This window comes from Protopterus annectens, chromosome 5.part0, assembly GCF_019279795.1.
Source record: "Protopterus annectens isolate FY-2018-M chromosome 5.part0, PAN1.0, whole genome shotgun sequence".
Taxonomy (NCBI): Eukaryota; Metazoa; Chordata; order Ceratodontiformes; family Protopteridae; genus Protopterus; species Protopterus annectens.
In genome coordinates, this window is record NC_056735.1 from 819,128,255 (window position 1) to 819,151,983 (window position 23,729).

Here is a 23,729-nt window from a genome sequence, read left to right on the forward strand (position 1 = left end):
CTGAAAAGTGTTTAGAATTCTCTGCGATGCACTGCACTAGTCATTCATTCAGTGTTGCCAACTTGCCACCGATTACGGATTGAGTTTATAATGATTATTATAAAACTTCCATTTTACTCCCTCTTTCCCTCTCAGACACACACACACATGCACACCACTTCCTACCTTTCCAGTTGGCAACAGCTCTTTCTCTGTACAGCAGGCAGCATAGAGATATCCAGTCAGCGGCAGTTCTAGTCCGTGCAGCACATAGATCAAATGGCTGTTACTCCCATTGCAGTCATCTAGGCTCACTCGCAGTTTCCCAGCAATTCCACATGCCTTGCTTGCAGTTTTAAATCGTTGCTGTTCTGTTCCTTTTTTAAATGGCTGCTGAAGTGTTCCCAACTTCCCGCTAAGGATTTAAGAAGCATTTCATCCAGAAATGCATTCACGCGTTAGCTTCAGCTCATTTTCGCAGGCTGTTTTCACAGAGCTAATGTACGCGATGACGTCAGTTCATAAAGCCGGGAAATTTAAAATCCAAGTGCCGGAAAACTCGGAAATTAAAGGACAAGTGCTGGGAAACTCGGAATTTAAGAGGTGCCACTCGGGAATCGTGGCACCCCATTATTTGGACCCCAAAACTCGTATTTTACCTGGTAATTCGGTACGGTTGGGAGGTGTGATGTACATATATACATACATAAATGCACACACACATATATATATATATATATATATATATATATATATATATATATATATATATATATATATGTGTGTGTGTGTGTGTGTGTGTGTGTGTGTGTGTGTGTGTGCATAGATATACAGCTATGATAGAAAGCACACAGGAATGACATATGTTCACAGGTTATGACAATGGAAGTGAGGAGCCCAGGCAAAAAACATGACACACGCAGCATGCCCTTCCAACCCCCCCCCCCACAGCTGGACATGGGAAATATACATGCAATCAATGTAAAGTGTCCACTGCTCCCCAGACAACAGGCAGGATACAACCAGAGAGGTACACAATGCACCCATGGATTCTAATCATGGAACACAGACTGGAGCGTTCCTTGAGGGACACCCCAAAATTGGCCAACCAAAAGAAGGTGATAGACCATCCATTCTGTCCACGGTGTATACAGACTCGGAATACAAGGGTGGGTAACCCTGATGACCCATGGGCTGAGACAATTGTATGAAATGGGTCCCATGAAGTGAAGAGTGGGAAGCGTGTAGTGGTGTGTCCAGAACCGACCAGGTCCCAGAGTAAGGATGGGTGAGGTTGAGGAGGCGAGGGTGGGGGAACTATGGGTAGCTACTTATGGGTCTAGGTTTGCAGCTGTCGGCTGATGTTGGCCGGTATGGACAGCCCTAGGGATGCAAGTGAATGTCTTGATTGGGCAGAGGCGTTGCCCAATAAGCAGCCACACCCACTGCGAGACACATTCAAGCAAAGTGTAATCTATATGACAAGGAATGTAATAACCAGATGTAGACATATATATGTAGAGCTATGTGTATGTATATCTACCCATAGTGATATAGAAATATGCCTCTCCCTCACCGTAGTACGAATTTATACATACAGAAAAAAAATACAGATACATACCCACATATGAATATATACATATGTAGACAACCATAGACCCATATGTCATTGGATTATTTATATATATATATATATATATATATATATATATATATATATAGATATATAGCAAGATATAGATAAACATGTATGCATACATATGCAGATATACATGTATATATTAATGTAAATATATATATATATATATATATGTTACAGTAAATATACACATGCATATAGCTAGGATATGATACAGCTGTTATGAGTAACATATGTTCACAGGCTATGCATATGGTGGTGGGAGGTCCAATAAACAAATGTGTAACATGTAGCATCACCTCCCACCCCCCCAGCTAGGCCATTGAGACATACAGGCACACAATAAAGGAAAACACACCACTGCTTCCCAGACCACCGGCAGGATACTACCAGTGGGAGAGACTTGCAAGGTCTACACTTGAAACATAGACATCGATGTCCCTTGTGGGACACCAAAAATTACTGATCAGAGCCAGTGCCGGTAATGATTTATCAAGCCAGGCTGTAGATGTATACGGACCAGTAGGTTGTGCAAGCCTGATAACACATGGGTCAACATAACATGCAACATGTGTCCCGACATGGGGAGAGTGGGCAGTGTGTAGTGGTGTGTTTATTCCGCACCTGCACCTACAGTAAGGATAAGTGCTGTAGAGGAGTGGGGGAACTATGGGTATGCATTTATGGGCCTAGGCATGCAGGTGTTGGCTGGCAGAGCCATATTAGGACCGCCCTGTGGATTTAAGTAATATTCAATGTGGGCATAGCTGACACCCATACCTCCCAACCCCTATGAGCACATCCACTGGATAGTCCTTGAACCATTGGGGGGACACACAGGGACCATACCATTGAACTGTCCCCGATTACCAGGGACGTCCCTGATTATGACTCAGAATCTAACTCTGTTCCCACCTAAACCCTCCTAGAACTAGTGATATTAGGAGGAAAGGTGGTGGATTACACGTAATGAATAACAACAACAATTAAGAGCATGTACCTCAGACAATGTGTATAAATACATATGCTCTGGGTCTGTCAATGTGTCAGGTTAATAGCACCAAAATTGTAAATGCGTCCCTGATGTTGTTATGCAGTGTCCCTGATTTTTCCCCATTTGTATGACAGGTCTCATAGGGATAGAAAGCACATATTCCACTGACTACCTTAGAAAGATGATAGAATAATAGGTATGTGGTAGCATGACTCGACTGACGGATGTGGGTCCCAAAACCCAATTACTTGTCTGTATTGAAGAGTCTCAGTTCCCATGTATCAGCCAGATGGGTGCAGATTGTAAGAGGAACACACAAATAATATGAATAAAACACTGGACAGGCCACCGAAGCTGTACAGTCGAATGGCATGCCGTCACCTAATGGGCAGCCATTCCCCATACTGTAAGCATGTAATCCGATTTAATAGGCATCACAAGGTAATTTTGTGGTCCTCGCTCCCAGCGAGGGGTGTGAGTGTTAGATGCAAGCACCAATGTTGGTGCATTTGCAAGTGCGGGAGCGAGCGAGTGCAAGCCTGTTTGGCTACCAGTATGTGAGTATTGCACTGGTAAAGCAATGTAGGGGCTAACCGAGTGTAAGAAGCTGTAACCAGAGGTTAGCATTGCTTAACATCACGCAAACCCATGCACACCTGCTCACAACTGCTTTAATGTGCCTTACTCCCTCTGCATCCAATGGCCTTGTTCTGCCCTGCAACAAAATAAATGGCTTCTGCAAGGCTCGGAACCAGGACCCTGCACACACAGCTAATGTGATTTACCAGTGCGCCATGGCAGATATACAGACATTGGACATTACCACAAACATATCATACAGCGCAGTCATTCAACAGTATAGGAATGTATCCCATCATGTAGATGTATATGTGAGTGTTTATGTCCAGCATATAGGTACATACATATATAGAGATATATCAGGAACATACCATGTGGCAACAAAGCATTACAAATGAATAAAAAGGGAAACACCAGCGATGCCTGTATTATGTAGTGGTGTTGTCCTATGTAATATCAAGACTCCCTCAGACAGACATGTGCCATTCAAACATGCAGACAGTTGTACATTGACCGTATACATCACTCTGTGCATGTAATGTACATTAACACAACAGTACCTGTCCAATCATTATGTGAGAACAGTACTCTTGGAAGGTGCTGTGTGCAACATCATCATGATAAAGATAAATAGGGTAACCATAGTGGGACCGGTAGTGTTGCGTGTACAATGGGTTCATCCCCATTCACGTGTACCTGGACCATTTAGGAGTGATGTGCATACCAGGATCGTGCGCATGAGGGACAGGGGTGAGGATAACAGGAGTATGTTGTGATGCATATTACAAGGGTTACATGTGTCCAGTGGGCACGTGTGTGAAATGGACAGCTATATATAGGGCATATGTTGTCCTAGGAACCGATTGGCCTTATGTTTCCGTAGGGTGAGAGTGGGATGTGGGGGAAGGAGAGTAGGTATGCCCGTGGAGGATAGGTAGGGTAGGAACACAGACAGGACAATATACAGGTTCTGTATATGACACATGCAGGGGGGATACACCTTGGATGGGAATGGGTGTTCGGCATTCACAAGCCCATGGGAGCAGTGGGACGGAGGTCCCCAGCCATGGGCAGCTGCCACTGCACCAAAACAGCTGCAAAGGAGGCAGTGCTTGGGGCTGTCCAGGAGGGGCAGCCTCACCCTATAAATTGAAAGTCTGCCCTTGAGCTTGCGTATCTGGCTTCAGAACCACTTAATCAGCCATCAGCGCACCACGTCCAGGACTGCACTACAGCAAACTTGTTCCTGTCTGGCCTGACTCCCAGGGGGGGCATGCCCCATCCTCAGTGGTGGTACCATCAGAAGGTGGTGCAGAGCCAACAGAGGCTGAGGTCCAAGGCTGGGCCCCAAATGTGCTGGTGCCCGGTGCCATGGTCAGCTGAAGTGGGACAGGAGGTTCTGCCGGGACCTCCCAACCCATACAGCCTATGGTGTTGCAGTTTAAACTCAGATATTGCTTAGTAATAGACAACAGCATTCAGGATTATGTACAACAGTATGCATAGATATCACCATCAACCCAACACAACAGATGGTATACATTTGCAGAGAGAGCACAGCACATGCATATATACTACATGACATCTGTACAATGTGTAGTAGACGTGTGACTGCAGCTATGAACAGTTGCCCATTATTGGCTTGTCACTGGGAACCCCAGACAGTGTCTGTCATACCACTGTTTCATGTGACATATGTCCAGTCAGGGATGCAATGGCAGTAACACATCTTTATCACCATGTACTGTCTGCAATTCTCACATTATGCTCCTGCTGTGCACAGATGTGTGTTCAGTGTGTAACACAGGAAACAAATGGTTCCACACACTGACCAGTCCACAGATGGCCCTCATGAACAGAGCACTGTCATGTCTGTTTTAAAACATGCAGAATAGCTATTACCACACACAGCATGTTAAACAGGCAGTAGTCTCAATGCAGTATAGCTACACTTACATGCTGTAGTCATGTGTGGCACATCACCCTCCTGTCTTTAGGCTATTTTCCACTTTATATGATGTTTCAGGAACATCCATATATCATCTGTGATGCCGTTTCAAAATACCACATCCAGGTACCAATCACAGCGTTTGGCATGGCCAAACATCAACATGATGTTCCTAGATAATGTACTGTGTTTATCATGTGAATGGCTACAGGAACACCATCACAGTTGTTCCACTATGAAATCTGCTAGAGGAGGACTGCAATATGTGCAGAGGCCATCACCTGATCATGTCCATCACTTACAATACACATGCTGCTGCTGAGCAGGTGTACACCTCCACATCCACCAGAGAGTGTGTGGGAGGGACAGACAAAGTACACCAGAGAAGGGCTTGGAGACTAAACCCTAAGCATCATCTGTCACATGCGTACCAGTACAGGGGTCAAACCTCTGACTGACTAGTCATTACTATTGCATGTGCATGAAGTTACTACATGTGCCACAAAGCCGACATGTTGCTGTGCTGTAAGAACATATATGTGTGTAAGTGAGAAGACATCTGCAACAGAGCTATAGTAGGCATGCATTAGGTGTAGCACACATGGCTGTCCACGTGAATGGATGCCATTATCACCACAATCACACTCTTGAATGGACTTGCATTGACACTCTTTGCCAGGGCCACAAATAAAAACCCTAACTACTTAGCTTGCCACACTGCAGTAATGCACAGGACTACATGCACCATAGGGGTATCTAGAGGTTCTATGGGCTAGGGCATGTGAAAGTGTTTGACATCTGTTGGTATGCCAACAAGGGTTATACTGAGATTGACTGTGGTTGGGAGCATCATAACCCACACGTAGACACAAAGTGCCAGTACTGACATGCATGTATGCATTGCTTCATGGGTGTGTAGTGGCTGGCTGTGCAAAATGGCTGTATAAGGCTGGGTGAGGGGTAATCCTTGGCATTGCTCCACCTGACAATGGTGAGCAGTGTAGTACAGGGGTGTAGTGTCTGCAATGTCCCACACAGATGGGTACTGCATGATCTGCCCTGACATCCTGGTTACCATTGTGTATGGTCACAGCTTTGCAATGCATGCCATGTCTGTGTTTGATAGTCCTTCACATGGACATTGCCTGGGATGTGCATGTCCCATAATACTGTACAGTGACATGTACAGGTGTACCTGGTTTGGCAGGCACATGTTGTGTACACAGACTGTTAGCCCCTGATTGGCCAATACTGGCCTGGTGTGGTGAAATCTGCTTATTGTCAGCAGGTCAACCCTGCAACTGCATTGGTAGCATGATACAGGTATTCCCTGGTGTCAGTGGCATTGGTCCATACAGGGCACATGTGTACGGCATTGTATGGCCTCTGTGGATCACATTTAATGGCACAACATATGTTGCAGGCATCCAGTGGGGAACATAGTGAAGGCACATTGTTTACAATTATGTGCCTATTGTACTGTTGTGCAGGGTTCCATGTCCTCTGTAGCCCACTGCAATCTCACCATGCCTACTATCTGTCATCAATGTGCATGGTACTAGCAACATAGTGGGATATCCAAGGCAAGTGTGTTTGTGCAGGACATACACCAGGTACTAGTAGGGTTGCATACTTTGTTCACCAGGCCTTTTGCCAGATGTAGGGGTATGGCTTGCCAACACAGTCCCGTGGCTGACTGACATCTGTACTCCTCGTGAGGTGGCCAGTGTGTCATAAGATGGACACCAGATAGGAAAACTACAAAATACGCTCCCCAACATGTCCATTGGTTAGACACTCACAGCCACCTCTACACAGGCTCTGACAGCCAAACACACACACTTGCCATGTCCTGTATTCGAACTCCTACCTACCGTATCACACTGCAGCAATACGCATTTTGGGCAAGCGCTACGGAGGATATTGGGAAACAGCACTAGTACAGGTGTATTCCTAGGTGGGTGACAATACCAGGATCGACATAGGGGGTCATGTGATTTGTACAGAAAGTGCATATTCTACAAAGCATTGTACTTGGCTCATGCAGACAGACACACCAACACACACACACACACACACACACACACACACACACACACACACACACACACACACACACAGTTGGCAAGTCTGGGATTAGAGCCCTGACCTAACTACATTATCACACTACAGTGTTATGCAATTACAAAACACACTGCCGAAATTACTGGGTCACAGCACTCCCCAGAGGTGCATTTCTAGGTGGGTGACATCATCAGCCTTGCCAAAGTTGGGTATAGGAATTGTATGGAGTGTGCGCAGTCTAAAAGCATTATTCCTTCCTCAGGCAGACTGACACACACACACACACACACACACACACACACACACACACACACACACACACACACACACACACACACAGCTAGAAGTCTGGGATTACAACACTAACCTAACTATTTTATCACACTACACCGTTACGCAGTTACAGAATGCGCTACCAAGATTAAGGGGTCACAGCACTCCCAGAGGTGTATTTCTAGGTGGGTGACATCATCAGCCTTGCCAAAGTTAGGTATAGGAATTGTATGTAGTGTGCACAGTCTAAAAGCATTACTCCCTCCTCAGGCAGATGGAGACACACACAGTTGCAAGTCTGGGATTAGAACACTGACCTATTTTATCACACTACAGCATTACGGAGTTACAGAAAGCACTACCAAAATTACTGGATCACAGCACTCCCAGAGGTGTATTTCTAGGTGGTTGACATCATCACCCTTGCCAAAGTTGGGTATAGAATTTGTATGGAGTGTGAGCAGTCTAAAAGCATTAATCTGTTCTCAGGCAGATGGAGACACACACACACAGTTGGCAAGTCTGGGATTAGAACACCTACCTAACTACTTTTTCACACTACAGCATTACTCAGTTACAGAATGCGCTACCAAGGTTATTGGGTCACCACACTCCCAGAGGTGTATTTCTAGGTGGGTGACATCATCAGCCTTGTCAAAGTTGGGTATAGAAATTGTATGGAGTGTGAGCAGTCTAAAAGCATTATTCCGTACTCAGGCAGACGAAGACACACACACAGACACACACACACACACACACAATTGACAAGCTTGGGATTAGAACACCGACCTAACTACTTTATCACATTACAGTATTACGCAGTTACAGAACGTGCTACCAAGATTATTGGGTCACAGCACTCCCAGAGGTGTATTTCTAGGTGGTGACATTATCAGCCTTGCCAAAGTTGGGTATAGAAATTATATGGAATGTGAGCATTCTAAAAGAATTATTCTGTCCTCAGGCAGACAGGGATGCACACACGCTTACACAGTTGGCAAGTCTGGGATTAGAACACTGACCTAACTACTTTATCACACTACAGATTATGCAGTTACACAACACACTACCAAGGTTATTGTTTCACAGCACTCCCAGAGGTGTATTTCTAGGTGGTTGACATAATCAGCCTTGTCAAAGTTGGGTATAGAATTTGTATGGAGTGTGAGCAGTCTAAAAGCATTAATCTGTCCTCAGGCAGATGGAGACACACACACAGTTGGCAAGTCTGGGATTAGAACACCTACCTAACTACTTTATCACACTACAGCATTACTCAGTTACAGAATGCGCTACCAAGGTTATTGGGTCACCACACTCCCAGAGGTGTATTTCTAGGTGGGTGACATCATCAGCCTTGTCAAAGTTGGTTATAGGAATTGTATGGAGTGTGAGCAGTCTAAAAGCATTATTCCATACTCAGGCAGATGAAGACACACACACAGACACACACACACACACACACACACACAATTGACAAGCTTGGGATTAGAACACCGACCTAACTACTTTATCACATTACAGTATTATGCAGTTACAGAACGTGCTACCAAGATTATTGGGTCACAGCACTCCCAGAGGTGTATTTCTAGGTAGTGACATCATCAGCCTTGCCAAAGTTGGGTATAGGAATTGTATGGAGTGTGAGCAGTCTAAAAGCATTATTCTGTCCTCAGACAGATGGAGACACACACACCAGTCATGGGATCAGAACACCTGCCTATCTACAAATCACTATTACAATACTACATAGTTACGAGTTGTGCCACAAAGACTACACATTTCATGTCTGTCATTATGACCTTCTAGGAATGTAGACATCAACAGGGATGCTGGCAGTTAAGATGTATATACCTGTGAATCTGTGTGAAGTAGGAATCCATCCTGAAATGGAGTATGTCCATCTGTGGAATGGACGACTGCTATCACTATACAGGGTTACAATGGCCATGCCCATACACATAGAGGCACATAACTGACACAAGGTGTCACTGGGCATGCTCACACAGTAGCACAGGGCTGTTCAGAATGCACTATGTCTCCATCTACACAAGGTTATACTGGGCATGCTCATACACTTAGTAGCACAGGGCTGTTTGGGATGCACTCTGATTCTAAACATGGAAGGCCACAGTGGCCATGCTATTACAGTTAGACATAAAGAACACATTGTAATGGACTCCGGTGTTAGTAGTTGTCATTGTTAGCAGGAATGCTGCACTACATATATCTGACACCGGTCTTCTACACAACATCTGCTGCTGTCCATCACCTTAGATGTACCATTCTATACCAAGCACAATACTACCATTCGCAGTGATGTCTTGCTAGGAGTGGCAACTGCTTGACCAACACAATGAGCCAATGTCCTGCTGTAATTACGAGGGTGTCCAGTGTTTGTCATTCTAGGATGGCATGACTGAAAGTAGACAGGCCTTTGTCACATATCACATGCATCCATGATTCAAGGGAGTGGGGATAATACCCTGGTTGCATTTACCCATATAGTGCCATTCCAAGTCAAATGTCCTAAACACAGAATAACACCCTGACACCTAGAGGACAACTGCATTGTATGCTTATGCTAACCAGTGCTAGATGTGTAGCGTTCGTAATTACTGACATCTGTGCAGTGAGGAACACCTGGCTGAAGGCTCTGTAGTGCACAATAGCACTGCCATCATATACCTCAGTACCAGACATGTGGGCCATAACACAGGTACAGACCGCTCCAGGTGGTGGTGTTCCCACATACATAAAGGCCACTCACATGTACTGACCAGTACTCCCACAAAAGGCATCACAGATGAGTCAGGTGCAGGTCACAGTGTCATAAGGTACATTCTAGAATGTAACCCTCAGACACCACCATGCCCTCGGACCACCAACACACATCCATACATGTGGTAGGACATATAATAGTATAACACCATATGACCTTTGACCAGTGGACTGTACCTAGCTTTACATTAGCTGTGCAGAGTACCCATGTACTGACACAGTTGCATCATGTGTTATGCAATGCAATGATACCACTGTTTGTAACCAGGTCAGCTGTACACATACCACAGTCTGTCAGTTATTTACAGCATTAACAGATGACTGTTGCTGTACACTAGTAAACACCCTCATGTTTGGATTTGACATACATGTACCTTCCCTGGATAGGTACATACCACACACATACAACATACATGTACATAGCATAGCTATTGTTGTCGTTTGTACAGACAGGTGGCTACAGCCATTACACACATGCACATGGAAGGTAGGTCCATGGCTGCTGAATGCTAACAGTACTTTAGGTGTGATATCAGTGTTGACAGAAGTAACATTCCCTCTGTACTGGTCACCCATGACACCTATCATATCATACAACAGTCCTTGTGTCATGTATATCATTACACATGTCCACCAAATGCAATGCCTACAAACATGCCCAAATGACAGGAATGTAGGACCTACACACATGTACATGTAGTGGTGTGCATTCAGATACCATGTGTGATAGTTGCTGATGATTGCAGGTGACGTGTCTTAGTACACCATGCAGTTGCAATGCAGCCTCAACATTGCTAACTGTATATGGTAATATGCTGAATGTATGGTAAGATGTACTTCAGGTATGGACAGATGTGTGGACATAACTAAGTGGTGGGGCATCTTTGCAGATGGATGTTTGCTGAGGACAGCTCACAGGTGTGTCACAAGCAGTCCTACAATAACCTGTGTAACTGCTAAGCTATGGTTTTGTTAATTGAAGGGGAACACACACAACTTAGAGAGTGGTCAGGGTGACACTGAAGGTAAATCACTTGACACCTGTAACATTTAAGACCTCCAGTGTGCATATATCAGCAGCATCAGTACACTTTGTAATGCGTGCAATACTGCTGTAAGTCTGTCATACATATCATGAGATAGGCAGGTGTTTGATTCACAGTACTGGCATGTGTGGTTGCATATGTGTCCATATATGTCACATATGGTGGGGAATACATCTCAATTGTTACTCAATCTCCTGTACACTTTTATAGACATCTGTACAGACTGCAATGTAGAAAGCAGGACATAGGCAGGGGTGTGTATCTGACACATGTGAGGTATCTGTATGTGTATGACATAGGTGTAGTCAATAGTGAATGCCACAGTGTGTGTGTGTGTGTGTGTGTGTGTGTGTGTGTGTGTGTGTGTGTGTGTGTGTGTGTGTGTGTGTGTGTGTGTGTGTGTGTGTGTGTGTGTATGCATGTATGTATAGCTGTCTGGTCCCTGGAGTGAGGATGTATGTTACCATAGTGAACTGATAAGACACCCCCTCCCATGTAGGCAATGCAATCTACTATCCCTGTTGATGTCCTCGATCTTAGGCCATACTGACTACCTGTACATGTGTAATCTCTGTGGCGTGTCATGTAAGTGCACAGTACTGTAATGATGATTTGCACATAGGCAGGGGTCCTCAACTCAACACTAGCAACTGTGTGTGTGTGTGTGTGTGTGTGTGTGTGTGTGTGTGTGTGTGTGTGTGTGTGTGTGTGTGTGTGTGTGTGTGTGTGTGCTTGTGCATGTGTGAGTGTGTGGGTGTGTTACTGTGTCTCAGAATACATGTGTGTGAATACCTGAGTGTGTGGGTGTAGTTGTGTGTTCACATCCTGTCATGGGAACGTGTATTACTGCTTCCCAATGAGGCATCACACTTTTCACTGTCCTCTACCCTTGTCATCAGCTAGACCACTCTCTTACCTCCCCACTCCATGTAACTATATCTGTGATGTCACCTAGTATGGATGTCACGTCTCTAGCCACAGTAGCTTAATACACAGCTATCATGCTCGTGGATCAGTAGATCAGTAGATGTGTTTGGAATGTGTGACTTTCTAACTGGGATGTGGAAGCTACAAAGTTCATGCTGGTATTTTCATACATTCCTGTGAGTAGTCCACATTTACATATGGAACACTAACTGCAAACACTGACATCCACCGGCACATGCAATTAGACCTGAAGGAGGAAGGCAGAACTTCAAGACCAAGATGCAGTTACTGTTGTTACACATGACACATACTGTTAACAGTACAAAATACACCCCAAACTTGTACTACATGGTATGACTGCTGCCTGTCAACAGTACACAACAATTGTAATCTACACTTATCTTCCTAGTCTGTTCACCCTGTGCATCAGACCATATGAGCATGTCCCTGCATCGATGGTGTGAATGACAGAGATGCAGCACAGGAATCATCATATGCACAGGGTGATAATGTTTGCCAGAGGCCTAGGCTGCACCATTGGATGACATCATGTGTGTGGGTTAGGGCCTTTGATCTCATTGTGTGTGTGTGTGGATGTAAGGCATGTGCTGCAGTGCCCTACATATGTTTCTGGTGTGTGCATGTATGTATGCACACAGTTCTGGCATGTGCCTGGCCTACACAGGGGTAATTATTAACAGCTGTAGACTGTACAGGCCAGGTTTTACAGTTTGTGGTGCCCGTCCACAGCCACGTGACCTGTGCCTGCCAGGGGTTGCACGGGCACTACCAGGCCGAGGTGCAGATTGGGTACTGTCTGACGACACATGTCCACTGGAACCATGTCCCTGTTGGGACCGTCCAGGGCCATGTGCATGTGGCCTGCTGTGTCCTGGTGTGGACAACACAGCACCAGCTGCACTTCTGCTGCTACTGCCACTATAGGAGTGGGCATGTGAGGAAGCTCATTCATGTAGACCTGCAACTTGTGATGTAGCTGGCCTACATCCACGTGCCTGATGCCTCACTCCTACCAGATGTTCCAGCACAGACATCGCACGCTCGCAGATTGTCATGCCATGGTCAAGGACTCCAACCATGTCACCCAATCGTCTATCCAAAACGTCAGCAATCTGCTGTTGAGCATTTGCCATTGCCTGGATGTTGTTGCTTAAAGAATGGACAGCAGCCCTCTGAAGCCTCTGACCTTCTCTGTTGTGCCATTTAGCATGTGCATGTGCCTCCATTACAGCCTGAAACATGTGTCTGGTGGCACCAGCTGCTGCGATCTGTCTTGCAGGGGTATGTTGGCCAGAGGTCCTCCTACGAGCAGCACTAGCCACATGCCTGTGTGGGGCACCACCAGTCAGTTGGCTGACAAGATGGTGTTCAGGCACACCTTCCATAGCCTCCACACTTTCCTGTTCCAAACTACCACATGCCAGCTGACCTTCCTCTATGGCTACTGGTAATGGGGTATGTGTTGGCATGAGAACTGTGTGTGGAGATGAGGGGAATATAGGTGAATGGCAACCAATGGCACAGATTCAGCCCCTGACAACCCTGCCTGTGCCTCAATCATACGTTCATCATCACTGCTAGAGTCTGTGGGGACACTAACATCAGATGGACGCAGGAGGGGAACACACATACATCAACACCTGTGAGGGGCAGACAAGAACTGTACATTACAATCTATACAATAGACACACACACACAGACACACACACAGACACACGCTATGGCACTCAACATGCATGTGAAAGAAGGCATGCAACATGCATGTGATACAGCAGATGGCATCAAGCTCAGACAATAATTATGGTAGTTATCATATATCCCTGTGTTACACCATGTAGACTAGCACAGGTTAACAGTACACCTGCCTGATGTGTGGCATATGACCTTGACAATCACATGCAGTATGACGTGATCTGCTGACGTGTGCAATGACATGCATAGGTTCATAGGTTCATAGGTTCATAGGTTCATAGGTTCATACTAGGCTATCTGCCCAAGGGCATTTATAAGCCTAGCCCATAGTTATGTGGCTTTCGCCACCCCTTTAGTTTGAATAAAAACTATGCCTATCATTTTTCTGTGCCTCTGTCAAGCAGTGACACTGAAGTAATCCCTGGGGTATATCTGCGATCTCCCATCCATTGGTCAAGATTCCTCTTGAACAAGGCCAGCGAGGTGCTCTGCCTCACATGTACCGGGATTTTGCATACATGTTTAACACAATGGTGTCCTGTCAAATATACAGTGGAGTAATTGTGTCCCAATGCAGTGTTGTCTGAACGCCCTGCAGATATACTGCACATTTAGCTGATGTGCATGGCCATTGCAGGGAATCATGTGGTGTCTCTATTGCTATACAGTGTGAGTTACAGACACAGTTTATAGCCATAGCCATAACTGTGTTCAGATACAATACATATATACTGTGGATTGTGACCCACGTAACTGAGGTGAATACATATTAAACTGTGATGTGGAATGTTTGACACAGGTCACTGAAGGGTATATAGATGACACCCCTGCACATCTGCAACCATATTGCTGCTGCCTGGCAACTATGGCCAGACATGGCAAAGTCGTTAGTACACCATGTCCCACATGATATCTGTGTACCACACACACACACACACACACACACACACACACACACACACACACACACACACACACACACACACACACGAGGAGCAAGGATGACAGTGATGTCAAACACCAGCAAAGTGTAATGTACTGTATCTGTGGGCTGATGTGGTTGTCTGTGGATACTGTACAGGTGACTGCTGTCATGTAGTGACACACTCAAGATGTTCAACACATCTTATGTGGTGGATTGATGTCACACCTACACAAGATGTGCACAGGCCTGTAGGATGTCTAGTGTTTCACATCTACAATATAACCATTATGCAAAGGCCATAATTGGACCATGTGGAGCCAATGTACAACAGGGTGTACACACAAACACATCTCATCTACTGTGTGTGTTGCTTCATGCCTCTGGCCATCCTCCATGGCCATGTGTGAACATGTGTTGGCCAAATGGTTGTGACGGGCATCTATTTCACATGTTTGTGTTGTCCCATATGACATACACCCATAGATGTCATATGCTCCACTGACGACAGAGTTATGCAGACAAAGGGTGGTATGTTTGGTATGTGGCATATGTTTTTCATGATAGTTAGGCAGTGTTGCAGCCAGCCCACTAGATGTCATGGACATGTCAGATAGCACATAACATTGTGTGACATTCATAGCAGGGGTATAATCCATACTGGTGAATCCTGTGGGCTGGCCATACTCCAGCTCACGGTGTACTACTATTTGTATTCCCCACATGTGTAGTTCTGATCTGTAGTACATGTCCCTACAGTGAACAACACCTCCACTGTTGTATGCACAGCTGTCCACACATCTGGCAATGACAGTTTGTGAGGTTTCATGTTGGTGTTTCACATAGTTTGCAAGTATTGCACGCTGGTAGCCATTGTGATGCATTGCAGGTCCGACCTATTGTGACATGAACATACATTATGTGTACAGTGGTAAATGGCCACATGGCAGATAGATCTGTGCATTAACATGCCTGATAAATAATAACAGTCTCACCTGCAACGGGCTGCTGTTGCAGTGGAATGCCAGAGGTACCTAAATAGGAGTGGCACAGCAGCATGATCATTATCCATGCCTGTATAATAGCTACAGGGTGCAATGTGCATGTTAACACATACACTAGTACAATAGACTATACTATGAAGTATGCACATGTGTGCATACACAGAGTAGCATACTATAGTATGTGGCATGTGTGTATACATGCCTTGCATATGATGTTACATTACATATTGTACAGTGACACATGTAACTATATGGAATATAGTTGTTATCTGTGCAGTAGTGACTTACTAGGCAACTCCAGGGTCAGTGGTTAAGAGAAACCCACCTCCACGATATCAGCTAAGGCTTGTGGTTGTTGTTCTGCAGGTGTCCCCAAGTGGGCCAGTAGCTCCTCGGTACATGTGGGTGGGGACTGGGTTGGTTGCCCACCACCTGTTGCACCTTGTTCCCTGGTGATTGCATTTGCACACTGTTTCGCATGTCTAATTAGGTCTGTACAGTGTCTGCGCACCTGATGGTATGTGCGGTTGTGGCCACCCACATCGTTAACCCTCCTGTGAAGTTCCTGCCACAGGGCATCCAGCTGCTGTGCATCCTGTGGCACATGGCTGAACAGTACATGATGATTATCATGTAGGTATAGGATGAGGTCCTCATCCTCCAAGCGGGTATAAGGTGGTAGCCTTGCACGTGGCATACCTGGAAGACATAATGATGGAGACAGGTCACAGTAACTCACAGAGGCATACAAAGCTACAGCTGAACATGCATGTTATCACATTTATTATGATTAAATAGTTGTTTTTGCAAATCTACATGGCACTGACACCACTGACATGTTTGTGTCACACACATTTGACACTCAATGGTGATGGGATATTATCACCATATATGTGTGTGTGTCACCTGACTACATTGCTCATACTCCATGTGGATGCTGTCTTGGTGTGGACATGTCTGTTTACCTATACTGGTGTTCTTACCTATCAGCACATGCCTGGATGTGTCCACATTAATGCAGTTGACCTTGATGCTGTGTATATGTCACATATAAAGACATACACTGCCTTAATGGACATGACCTCTGACCCTGCAGACTTGCTCATGGAAGTTTTACATGTATGTGTTTTGCCATATACATCTACATGGCACTGTACAGCAGTTCAACATCCTGCCATGTATCACCTGTGTTGCACATGTGATACACATGGGACACTGGCTAGCCTGATGGTGTTTGCAGGGATGGATATCAACTATAGCATGTACGGTAAAAGTCAACTAGTAGGCTATATGCCCTGGGCCATGTATGAGCCTAGGATGAAAGGTTATCTAGCTGTAGCTGACAGGCGGGATTCTGGGGCCAGGTCAAGCAGTGCCACATAACTGATCCACAGGGTTAATGATATATTTACCATGCGGTCATCACACACTGTCTGAAAGAGGGGCAATGTGCAGCTTTGCTGGACAGGGATGCATAGTATGGCAAGAGTATGTAAAGTGTATGGGACAAGGATCTGTCCAGCATGTGGTGATCCTTGTACTAGGAAGGTGGATGTTCATGAAGTATGTGTTTGAGATCAGGATGTGTAAGTGTAGCATGTCCAGCATCACTGGGTTGGACATGGCTTTATTCAGGGTAGGCATCATGCTACATAGTGCAGATGGGGATTGTGAAGGCTGGTGTAGGCCATCTGAACATGGCCAATACCCCTTTAGAGAAAATATGTGATATGATATGGGTCATTGAGTGTTGAGCATGGCTGAACAATGATCTCTTTATTCATGGATGGCACCCTGTCATGATTAGGGTTGCCACGTACGACTACCTGACAGGTGTGGTGATGTAACTATCACAGGAAAGACAACTACCCAGCTGCATCCCTTACACACAGTGTCCATTATGTTGACCGCTGCCTAGGTGGTAGTTCATGGGTACAGGGTTATTAAAATAGGGGTGACAATGCAATATGTAGCTGTCAGATTGTGGCCATATGTCACACACCTAACTTACAAAGCCTCTTCTGTATGTTGTCTGCAACACTCATTGAGTCAGCTATTGCTCCTAGGACATAGTCATTTGCATACTTCAATAGGCAGATGCCTTCTGTTAGTCTGTGTGGTATAGACTACAATGAGGGGGAGTACAATGAATTACTCCTGTCTTACTGTAGCTGGCACTGGTGTGATGTGCATGTATTATTCAGACACCTTCTGTAGTGTTGGTTCTGCCAGCAGTCCAGTTGCGAAACACTCCTGTGAAATAGGAATGTGCATCTAGTATACTGATTGTAGGTGGACCATAGTTTGGGTGATGATGTCCTATGACATGGCAAGGTTATGATATGCTGTGTGAAATCAACCTTACTGTCATCTACATCTGTACTGCTGAATAAGTTGATCAAGGTTCATGGCCTTTCAGACCAGACTCAGCAGGGTAGTAGTGCAATACTTCCCATTATCAGTGGTTTCTCCCCCTTTGTGGGTTGTGATAATTGTTGGTGTGCATCATTCAGTGTGTACACAGCCTCACCTGAAGCTATGTTTTACATGATGTGTATGCGGAGAGCAATTTTTTTGCCATATGTGTATGATACAACCTGGGATGTGGACAGGTCCCATGCAGCCTGAGTGCAGCTTGTACCTGCATAGTTGTGGTTACAAGGACTCTGTAGTGTACATGGATATATGATTGTGTAGCTGTTGGGGGGGGGCAGTGTGTTTATATTATCCAATACACTATCTGGACTGCTTATTCATGCTCAGCACTTGTTCAGAACTTGTAAGCACTAAATAAGCTACTAATTACTATAGCACTCAGTCTTCCTCATTACCTAGAGGTAAACAGTTTCTGTACTTACTTTTCTCACTTGCTTAGAGAAAAACAGCTCTTGTACTCACTTTCCTCACTTATCTAGAGGACAATAAGCTTTTATTCAGACATGTCCAATGGTCATCTCCCATTGTTCTCTCATGTCTATCTGATAAATCTGGGCATCTTGAGGCAATGTAGAAATTACCTCATGTACACAGACAACCCTCTCCACCTAGCACCCAACACTACAACCTGTGACAGATGCACTTCTCTAGCCAAACTGGAGGTAAAGCTCTCTCCAACCAAGACTGAACTTTACAGTCATGTGTGGAAGGTAAACATTTGCACCACACCACACTCATCACATAGTCTCACTAAATCTACACCACCAAAATCCACACATAGTAGCACAAAAACATTCGCGGAGGCTCTCAATTATAATCTGTCTAAGCAACAGAGACCTCCAAAGCAGAAATGCAAGCAGACTTCATCCCCCAAGACAACCCAAATGACACATAGCCCACAGACTCAGTGTGCCACTCAACCATAGCCAAAAAGGCAAAACAACGTACCCAACACACTAGTCATAGGTGACTCTATAGTCAGGCACACTGATGTCCCACTCACCAGGCTAAACAAGGAGAAGGTTACTGTCAGCTGCCTGTCGGGTGCCAGGATCCGCCACATAACCATTGCACTCAGGTCACTCCACAACAAGAACAAATATGACTCTGTCATTGTCCATATTGGTGTGAATGACCTGAGATGTACCTCCCTGGACTACATGAAAAGAAGCATGGAACAGCTCTCCAATCTTGTAGCCCAGGTAGGTATGACCCTAGCCCTGAGTAGCATTCTGCCATTGCCCAGAATGATACCACAGTACAAGGACAAAATGACTGACTTTAACAATTGGCTAAGCTTCTGGTGTCATTCTAAGGGGATCCAGTATCTGTCTGATTGGGATGACATGGTCAACAGACCACGATGCTTTGCCACAGATGGCCTGCACCTGTCGCCCCTGGGATTCCGGATACTGGCTAAGGCTCTTGCTGCCCCTATAGTGCCATTTTTGGGCAAGGTTCAAATAACAAATTCACCACCATAACTGGAACAGGCAAGCAAAAACTGAGGGTAATGCCACTCAATGCTAGAAGTCTAAACCTCAAAATGCACTCACTCGAGGCACTCCTTAAAATGGTGAACATTGTTATCTGTGCAGTGATTGAGACCTGGTTCAAGGCTCCCGAGAGCACTCCTGCACTACCAGGCTATAACTCATACCACACTTTTCGGCCATGTAACCTGGACCAAAACACCAAAGGCGGACGTGTGTCCATATTCATTAAGGACATCCACACCTTCAGGCTAGTTGCTTAGCACAATGCAACCAAGGTTATCAAAGTGCAACTAACTCTAGGCAAAACTGCAATCCAAGTTTAAGCTTGCTACAGATCTCCCACCGTGCCCCAGGATTCCCACTCCTCTTTTCTTGATGTACTGGAAAATATTCGGGTTCAACCAAACACTCTAATAATGGTCGACTTCAACTACCCCACCATTAACTGGGAAAACTACTTGTGTACCAACTCATTAGCTCAACACTTTCTGGAATTCATAAACTCCAATACCCTAGATCAAGTTATCCACACGGGGGCAACAATATCCTAGACCTAGTCATTACCAACATGAGTGACTGGTGTTCCACACCTGAAGTCAACTCCTTGTTGGTCCGATCTGACCATAAGCTAATCACCCTTGATATCCGCATCCCACCCCCACCCCCCATTAAGGAAACCACAGTAAAATATTTCTCCAAAGCCAACTTCTGCTTCTTAAGAACATAACACCCATGCAGATGGACAATACAGTTACAACTGCTGAATCCTACACAAATGTACTCTATAAGCACTTACACGAGTGCATGGATCGTGCTATCCCAAACAGAACCAAGACGCTATCCTCCAAAAAAAGGAAGCCAATCTGGTGGTCCCCTGCCATAAATAAACTGTACAACAGAAGGAAGAAACTGTTGCAAAAGAGAGTACACTCCCATGAGTGGATGCGCTTTCTGGTCAGCCTCAGTAAGAAGCTGAGATCCCTTATAAGATCCTCCAAAGCTAGCTACAAAAACAAAATTGCCACTAATTCCAAGGACAACTACAAAGCATTCTATAGCTATGTCAAGAATCTTGATGGCAACACCCAGATCTGCTCTGAGTTACAGCACAAAGGCATGAAAATTACAGAACCAACTGATATTGCCAACATCCTGGCAGATAGGTTCAGTGCTATCATTACCCCCCCATCACCCCTAAAGGGCCCATATCTATACAGGAAGAATGCAGATTCCCTGTAATCACAACTACGCAGGTAAAATCTGCACTCTCTAAAGCCAAAAACACAGCATCCATGGGACTGGACAACATCCTAGGCTGCGTTTTACACGAACATCAGAACGAACTGGCTCCCCACTTAAGCACCATGTTCAATAATAGCCCCACATCAGGCTTTGTGCCCCCTGAATGGTGCACAGCAACAGTTATCCCACTCCACAAAGGTGGAGCCACAACGGACCACGGGAACAATTGCCCTATAAGCCTGACTAGCCTGGTCTGCAAGGCTATGGAGCATATCATCACGGATCTCATTCACAGAGACATTGGGTACCTCCAAACCTTTGACCTCACCCAGTTTGGCTTTGCTAAGGGCAGACCATGCCTCCTAAACCTGGTGGACTGCTTTGAGACAGTTACCAAGGCATTAGATGAGGGTAAGGAGGTCCACACAGCCTACCTTGACCTCTCAAAGGCTTTCAACACCATTCCCCATTCTGGTATTATCAACATACCCATCCACCTGAACATTATTCCCTATGTCACAAGATGGTTTGCAAAGTGGCTCATGGACAGAACCCACACAGTGAGAGTTGCATACCCTAGGTCTGACTGTAAACCAGTTACAAGTGGCTTCCCTCAGGGCTCAGTCCTAAGACCCCTCATGTTCAGTATATACTTCTCTGAGGTACAGGCAAGCACAGGAGGACTTTGGCTGAAAAAAATTGCAGACAACTGCAAACTAGGGGCCATAATTGGTTCCTCAGCTGATACAGACACCCTCCAGAAGGGTCTCACTGAGACAGATACCTGTTGTCAATACCATGGCCTCAAGCTGAATGCCAAATTGGGCATAGTCATCCTCTTTGGATAAAACTAATTACTCGCAGACTACCATATAGGTGGTAGTCCCCTACATACAGAAAAGGTAATAAGGGAACTGGGAACCCAAGTAGATAGCAATCTCTCCTTTGATAACCATACTGCCAAGGTGATTAGAATATCCTTTTACGTGGCCCCCTAATCTCAAACGGGTTCACATACAGAGCAAAGTAGGCCATTGTACCTCTCTACTCATGACTTATTAGACCAATTAAAGAATACAACACCCCATTTGGGATGTACCTTACAAGTCAGCTGCAACACCTTGAAAGACCACAGAAGTACCACACCAAGAGAATTACTGACCTCAACTAGATGACCCATGCAGCCCAACTAAAGAAACTCCAGCTGTACTCGGTTGCATACCACATACTCAAAGGTGATTTCTGCTTGACATACAAGGCCCATGTCCAACCCAGTATTGATGGATATTCTCCAACTAAACAAAAGCCCCTGAGAGCCACATGCTCTAGGGATATAAACCTAACCACAATGATAACTAGGACATGCTGGGGGGATAGATTCCTGACCTGGAGACTCCCCATGCTTTGGAACATGATTCCAATGTACATCGGGCAGGGCCCCTCATTTGCACTCTTCAAGAGAAAACCTGACCCCTGGATGGGAGACAGACATGTACCCCAGGGATCACTGCAGTGGCTCTGCTGGACTGAGGAGCAGGGAACTAATGGCTCTGCTGTTCAGAGGCACAGGGAGCTAATCTAAGGGGTGGCAGAAGCCAACACACTCTAGCTAGGCTTATAAATGCCCTTGGGCAGACAGCCTAGTACCTACCTATGAACCTATGAACCTATTGCATGTCTTATGTGTATGGATAGTTAACTAGCTATTCCATTTTACTTTGCTATCATGCTGATAAACTGTCGGGTGACTACAAGTCATATATATCCTGTTATTGTGCATTGTAAATGCCAACAGTCATAACTAATGTTTGCCTAACATAACAGTAATGTTATGTAAAATGTAATACATATCTGCCTACAATACTGTACATTACACAGTTACTTTTACAATATCCCACAATGAAAATCATAAATGCACAGTAGACCCACCTTTGACATGTTATTCTCAGTAATACACCCATACATATGCCTACTGTTATAATATATCAACATATACTATCCCCTGTTAAAGCACATACTTGTTGGACCAACCCTGCTACTGACAGTGGCTGGAGAGGAATTCTTGGGTTCAAAGCCCTTATATAGCATCCCTTGTGGTGTATGAGGTGTTTGCCTTGTGACCTACAGCAGTACACACATAAATACTACAAGCATTACTATGCTCAACAATACATCACTACAAGATAACTGTTTCCATTATATGCATTGTGTACACTTTAATTATTACAGAACAGATACTACATACACAGACATACTGAGTGTTCTACATACCTTATTAGTAACCCTAGGTGTCGTTGACTGTTATTTCAATCTTTTTCAGTTTGTGTTTCAATCTTCTTTGTAATGTTCTGCTGGTATATACAGATGGTTTGAATGTGTGACAAGCCATCCTTTTATAGTTAAATATCAGTAACATGTGCTATCCTGACCACCAAGTGGTGTTCCAAAGTAGGTAATTACATGCACATCAGCTGTGCAGCTACTCCATTAGCCAATACCATGGCAACAGTGGTGTATAATTCAGTACTCCGCTTGGGCATTGTCCCTTTGCCTTACTTTCATGGAAGATGGCCTGGATATGTTGTTTGTGATGTATTGCAACAGCTATATGGAGGCACACAGAGATATATTAGCTTCATGACTCCTGTGGATTGTGTGTAATGCCTAGAGGATGTTGTCCTACATG